Source organism: Micromys minutus, assembly GCF_963924665.1.
Source record: "Micromys minutus genome assembly, chromosome: 13".
NCBI classification, from domain to species: Eukaryota; Metazoa; Chordata; class Mammalia; order Rodentia; family Muridae; genus Micromys; species Micromys minutus.
Window position 1 is genome coordinate 20,402,813 of NC_137982.1, and position 7,323 is coordinate 20,410,135.

Sequence of the window (7,323 nt, forward strand, 5' to 3'; positions counted from 1 at the left end):
AGAGAGAGAGAGAGAGAGAGAGAGAGAGAGAGAGAGAGAGAGAGAGAGAGAGCAGGGGAAGGACTAGACATTCTCCTCAAATGTTGTCTCCTATAAATATATGACATGGTGATACTTCAGAAGGTGGTTAAAGCCAGTATTTTCTATAAGTTCTCCCCTGAACATTTCCAAATGTTTTCTCTCAGAAAGCTTTCAGCGTTATCACACCGTGTGTCCACAAATGACCACAAAACTTTCCATGCTGTGATTATGAGGATTCATAGATCTTTTTTAACTTTAATTAAGACTAAGTTATATTCTGTAGTGATTGCTGCTTGAAGGATTTTTTGCATCTCACTTCTAAAACTGTCTCATTATTACTTATGAACATTGCCTTACAGGTTTGCTCCTTGGCTTAGTACTATTCTGTAAGTATGGAGAAAACTTTGATTTGAATGATTTTTAAGTGGCTTTTTTTTGCATTACCAAATTAGCATAGTAATTAGTATCCTGAAGTATATTGTTACCATAGAAAATCTTGGAATATGAGACACAGGCTCATACTGGTTGATCAGCTGAAAAAAAGAAGACAAAAATTGGGAATGGAAAAATCCCTGGGGATCTATATCATACAGTTATATGTATTTGGTAAAATTGTATATAACAACCTGGAAGGCAGATACACCAAGCCTGCCAATTTAGAAAAAAAAGCCTTTAAAGAAAGCCAGAATGTTTGTGTTTCTTTTCATTGCATTTAGCAAGATGGCAAGAAGAAATAACCATGAGGAAAGCTCGGCAGATTTCTAGCATAGTTACTGATGATGCAAAGTCTACTGCTTCTGTGCTCTCCAACCTCAGTAAGAAGACTGAAACAAGACAAGACAAAACAAAACAAAACAAAGACACCCAACCAACTGTTGGCTCTCCAAGTTTCAACAATACTTTTCACAATGAAATTGATTTAGTGCAATTGACAAGCTGAAACTAGAGGGAACACAATCTCTTTGAATGAGACGATGTGTTCTGAAGCCTTCCTCCCAGCCAACTAGCTTTCAAGAGAATTCAAAGCTGAAGACAGACTAACCAAGATCAGTGCAAATGTCCCACTGGTATAATGTAAATTTAAAAGTATTTCTCTAAAAACCAACTGCATTTGAATAAAGAGCTAAATCTGAGGTACGTGAGCCAAGAACTACAGCTTCCCTGTGCTATGCTCCACTCAGGAGTGATGTAGGCATGAACCCTTGCTTCTTCCCTTTTCCTATTACACAGAAAGGACAGGGCTTTGCTCTCCATCCTTTTGCACTGACTTTATTTGAGGCTGTATTGTGAGCTGATGTGTGTGGCTAAGAACCTAAGACATTCATCTGTGCATCCCCCAATGTTGCCATGGAGATCCAGCTGTGATAGGGCACTGCCAAGGCCTCTGGCAATCTGAACACATTAGCCTTGGCCACACCAAGGGTTCTCCATTGAGAACGTCAGGCAGAAGAGACCTGGGACCAGTAAGAACAAGCCATATAGTTGTCTTCAGATGTGAGTCGAAGTGACTGATGCTACTTGTAACAGAGTGTGGAAAAGTTCAAGGTGAAGGCCATTCTCTAAAGGAATCTCTGTTTTGATAATAAAATTGATAAAACAGAACTAATAAATAGGGAAGTTAGTACAGCAAATGGAAAAACGCATGCTTGCTTGCTACTTTTTTGTGCGTCTCCAAATGATGTCATGTTATGTAAAGATGAGAGCTTGTTAAGTTTTGTTTTTTATATATGTAGGATGTATGACCATAATACAAGGCATAACAAGAAGAAGACTACACAGAAGTAACATTTTTTCCATGTAAAAGTGGAAGCCTTAAGCTATTTATTTTAAGTTAAGATGCATGTGGTCCTTAAGTAACTATTAAGGAAATTGCTAAAATACTTAGTAAGCATTATTAAATACATGCAATTGTTACACTAAATTTTTTCTCAGAGTTATAGCAAAAAGCAAAAAAGAGAGAAATTCTCAAAAATGTACATATACAAATTGAAGTGACAGATATAAAGCAAACTATAATACCATATAGTCAAAATTAATTAAATAAATAATATGAGAAAAAAGTAGAGCTGATATAATCAGATAAAAACTACTAAGACCCAACTAATTGCTACCAGAGGCTCATTTCAGATTCTAAGATACAAATAAATTAAAATTAAGCAGAGAGAAAAGGGGGATTTTATGCAAATAGTTATCATAAGAAAACTGGAAAGTTTGTACTAATATTAGAAAAAATAAATTTTATACAGAGTCCTTTAATGATAATGTGGGTTCAGAATAAAGTATTAAAATATAGGCAATTTATTTTCAGAGACAATAGCATTAAAGGTAATCTAGGACTAATGGAAACTTCATCAACTCACTTTCGTGACTGATAAAGAAATAGTCAGAAGCTCAACAGGAACCAGAAGAACAGAGTAATCTCCACCCCTGTAGAATAGCAGACATCAGGAGAAGGGGCCCGAATGGCAGAAGACGCATTTTCCTCAAGTGCGTGTGCAATATTGTGTGCAACATTAGAGACAGAGGAAGCTTAATTTATCCACAAGGGTTAAAAATACATAGTATGTTCTATGACCATGATTAAACAAATTTGAAAGTTCATGAAACACTGATAAGCTTAAAAACATGTTAATACTAAATAACACACTCTTGTTATCAGTGTCAAACAGTGAAAAAAAATACATTTAAAAAAACCCTTGAAATATGTTAGTTGTCCTTCTAGAATATACATAAGAATATGTTCTGCATTAGTTTTCTTTCCCAACTCCCCCAACCTCTTGGTTCTCTTGTATACTTCCTTCCCCAACCCTCCCTTACCTTAAAGTCTGGTGTGCCTGATCCCTTCTACAGCCTAGTCACTCCCTGGTTACCACTTCTTATTTAGGACCATTTCTTTGTTACTATTTTAAAATATAGGTATTTATAGCTGGAAATCTTCCTTTTAGAACTGCTTTCCATGAGCCACACAGGTTCTGGTATCTGGCATTTTAACCATCACTCAACTTTAGAAATTTTTTAATTTCTCACCTGATGTCTCCCCCCCCCCCTTACTGTTCAAGAGTTATTTGGTGTCTTCATTGGCATGACACTGGAGTGGTTGGTTCTATCCTTCATATGCAGATCTTTCATTTCACATAATATCGAAATGTAAACTACAGACACATGAAATACATAAAAATATCCTGTAGAACATGTATGCACAAGATATGCATAATGGACCTACACCCTGGAGCCAGGTTATGACTAACTGGGAACTCATAGGTCTAGGCATGTTTGGTTAGGGTGCTCAGCGCAGCAATGCAACAGGCTTATATGATAATTGAAGCCTGCACACAGTTGGCAGTGTGTCTTGGAAACAGTGGGACTGTCACACTAACCAGGTTACCACTACACAAGTACCACTTAGAAGTAGGGTAGCCGTGGGAACTGAGATCTTCCCCAGACCACCTCAACACAACTGCACTAACCACAGCTCAGATGAGAAGTGTGTGGTCTCCATAGAAACCCTGCTGCAGCCTGCACAGTGAAGGGCTGGGACACTGGGTAACTTTAGAACTGCAGCTCCTTCTGGATACCCCAGAGGGTATTTGCGCTCATCTTCGGGTGGGTCTCTTCCTCAGGACTCATGTCACAACATCTAAGATTTCATTTTGTCCCAGGATACACGAGTCACTAAGGAAGACATCATTATTGATTCTGTAGAGACCCGTAATCATAGTGGAAATGGGATGCGCCTGCCCAAGAGTCTTTACTTTGCTCTCGTCCACGTCTGCCACAGGACAATGGCCCAGGATGTGTAACCTTTTAGCTTGATAACCTCATATGCACCGTCAACCCCCTGTTTGTGAACCTCCTTCCACTGCTCCTTATCTTCATCAGTGCACATTTCTGGGTTCAGAGCCTTCAAGGAAATGCCGGCAACACTCACACCACTCCACACAGGCACACTGGAGTTGCCCTGCTCTCCAAGGACCCACTCAAGACAGCTCAGCGGGTGAACTCCCAGCCTTTCTCCCATCAGGTAACAGAAACAAGCAGAATCCAGATTGCAACCTCTTCCAATAACTCGGCTTTTGGGAAAGCCACTGATTTTCCAAGCCACGCAGGTCAAGATGTGCATTGGATTTGAGACAATAAGCAGCTTGCATTGTGGACTGTACTTCACAATGTTTGGAATGATGAACTTGAAGATGTTCACGATTCGCTGGACCACACTGAGTCCTCTCTCTCCCTCTTGCTGTCGAGCCGCCGCTGTGACAGTGACCAGCTTGGAATTTGCAGTCACACTATAGTCTTTGCTGGAGACAATTTTTGGTGTTTTAAGGAAAAGGCTGCCATGCTGGAGATCCATCATCTTCTCCTTTAGCTGGTCTTCCATGACATCAACAAGGGCAAACTCATCTGCCAAGTCCTTCATTGAGACACTCATGACACAAGTCATGCTGACAGACTCAACCCCAAATACTATAATCTTGTTCTGGGGACCTGTTCTTCCTTAAGGAGAGTCACAATCAGCTGGTCCTTGAGAGTTGCCATCTTGGATTTTGAATCTTTTGGGACTGCTAGGACGTGAGAACATGAGGGGGGACCTGGGCTCTTCGACAGTGGCTCCAGCACCACCTAATGTCTTTAATAATCTACTTAATAATTTCTTCAATGCCCCTGAATTTGTATATCTTTTATTGCTTTCTTGCTAATAATAGTTTTTCAACTGAAATTGGATAGAATAGAAGGCATTCTTTCAATTTTTCTTATACTTGATAAGACCCAGTATGTGTTCTAAAAAGGTGGTCTATTTTACTGAAAGTTCCACGAACCACCAAGAAGAATATGTTTCTGCTGTTTTGGGTGAAATGTTTGTAAAATGCGTTTGATCTATAATGTTATTTAACTTTAATGTATTTTTCTTTTATTCTTGTATGTGAGTGAGAGTTGGGTGTTTATTGAAATCTCTCATTATTGAATTATGTCTATTTGTAATTTTACAGCAAAACTTACCATTTTATAAAGTTAAGTACACTAGTATTTAGTGAGTATATGTTTAGGATTGGAGTATTTTTTAAATACATTAGAACCTTGTTTTAACTTGTAGAAAGATATCTATGAGAGTTTTAAATCTTACAAAGAAAGTATTTTATCTGTTCATCTAATCAACTCTCAAAATGGATTTTAAGGCGTCAAATTGAAGATATCCTTGAGAAGACACATCAAGATTGGACAGTATAATGAACATATTGTGGTACTAGTTTTAGGATACACATGTAGAGCTAAGGAATCCAGCTAAGTTTTCAGAAATAAACCCATTTCTGTAGTTTACTTCTCTGCCAAGTCAATTCAATGAGGAAAAAATAGTTTGTTTTTTGAAAAAAAATCATCCTGAGACTATAGATGTTAAAAAATACGTGTGCAGAATAAAGAAATTGCATTCTGGTTTCACAGGACACCAGAGAATCAACTAAGTACTTATCAAATGTCCAATCCTAAGTTTTAAAACCATAAAACACTAGGAAGATGGGCACAAAGGTCAGAACCTGAGATTTGGCAATGGATTTTCACCTATAGAACCAAAAGCATAAGTAACCGAAAAGAACAACAGCGTGTAAATGTGACGTAAAACTGGCTTTCAATTCAGCAAAAAGATAATCCATAGTGGACAAATAATGTCCATCTAGTAAGGGAATTGAATCTGGTGTACATACAGAAGTCTCAAAAAAACATAATAAAATAGGCTCAATTTTAAATAATGGTCAAATAAATGTAATAGACAATCTAGTAAAGAGATACACAAGCGGAAAACAAGCACACTAACAACATTCTGTCTTATTAGTCTTCAGGGAAATATAAGTCAACAATTGCAAAAGGCACTGCTTCATAACCAACTCGGATGGCCATATTAAAATGTCAGATGATAGCAAGAGAAAGAAGGGATGAGTATAACTCACAATCTGCATACACTATGAGGAGTCTGTAAATTAATGCAGCCTCATCCTGGTATGAAAATATCCTGGTAATTCTTTTAATGCTTAATCACAGGGTAACAATATAATGGGGTATTCTCTCCTTCTGATACTTATCTAAGAGAAATGTAAAAATAGAGTCGCAGAAAAATACTGCACATTTTTTTTGTAGCAACATTATTTACAATAACCAGAAAGTTGAGACCATTTAAGGATGTATGAACTGATGAATCAATAATCAAAATATGGTCTATCCATGTAACGTAAGATAATTATTTATTAATGTTTCAACACGAAAATGTTTCTGAAACAACATGCTAAGTAAAGAATTTCATTAGTAATGTATGACTCTCTTTTTGTAAAATGTAAAGAATAGGAAACTATAGTCACTAACAGTAGACTTATATAAAATTGTAAGATACACGTTCTCTGTGATGTAGTAAAAATGTTCAAAACTAGTTGTGAACTATGTTGAAAAAAATAGCACCAGTTCCCCTGAATTATAAACTTGAAAGGATGAACTATGTGTTATATAAATTATCTTATCAGTAGTGCTAATATAAAAAATATATGAGTTAACATCTCACTTAGACAGACTGTTTCAGATATCTTCATGTAGAAATATCAGGCTGAAGAAATGGTATGGACATTAACAGAAAAATTAAGATAACAAAAACTCAATAAGAGATCCAAAGGTCTTAACTGAAACTCTCTAAATTATGATCACTGCCGGGTGTAACTGAGTGAAAGTGTATATCATAGCTGTCTACATAGATTTTAATAGATGTACCTTTTCAACAGGTCAATAGTTACAGCCTTACAGAATTTTCCCATTAATTAACAATTAATCGATTAACCCAAATTAATTATTTATTCATTTTACATCAGATCCTCTCTTCTCCTCTTTTTTTCCAGTCTCCCCTCACACAACCCTTCCCTCATCCTCCCCTTTCTTTCTTCTCTGAGAAGGGAGAAGTCCTGTTTTTACATTTTTCTTTGTTTACTTCAAGTCCTTTTTAGGGTTTTCTGAAGATGGCAGTATACCCTTTCTGGGTGCCAATCTACACTGGCACATAAAGTCACTCAGGACTAGACCCATCCTCTCCCACTGAGGCCAGACAAGCGTTTCAGTCTCTGGAAGCCCCAAAAGGTCCATGTTAGTTGATTCTTTTGGTCTTCTTATGGAGTTCTTATTCCATCTGGGTCTCTCAATCCTTCCCCCAACTCTTCGACAAGACTCCGGAGCTACATCTAATATTTATCTGTGACTTTCTGTGCCTGTTTTGGTCAGCTTCTAGGTGGAAGCTCTTAGAGGACAGTTATGCTAGACTCCTCTCTGCAAGCA

The 7,323-nt window shown here is 37.4% G+C and overlaps 1 pseudogene across 1 annotated transcript; it reads right to left on the reverse strand.

The window, feature by feature from the left end:
- Nucleotides 1-3,570: 3,570 nt before the first annotated feature.
- Nucleotides 3,571-4,557, reverse strand: LOC308429390 (L-lactate dehydrogenase A chain-like; annotated as a pseudogene). Its single transcript has one exon. The product of its transcript is annotated as an L-lactate dehydrogenase A chain-like (transcript).
- Nucleotides 4,558-7,323: the final 2,766 nt, after the last annotated feature.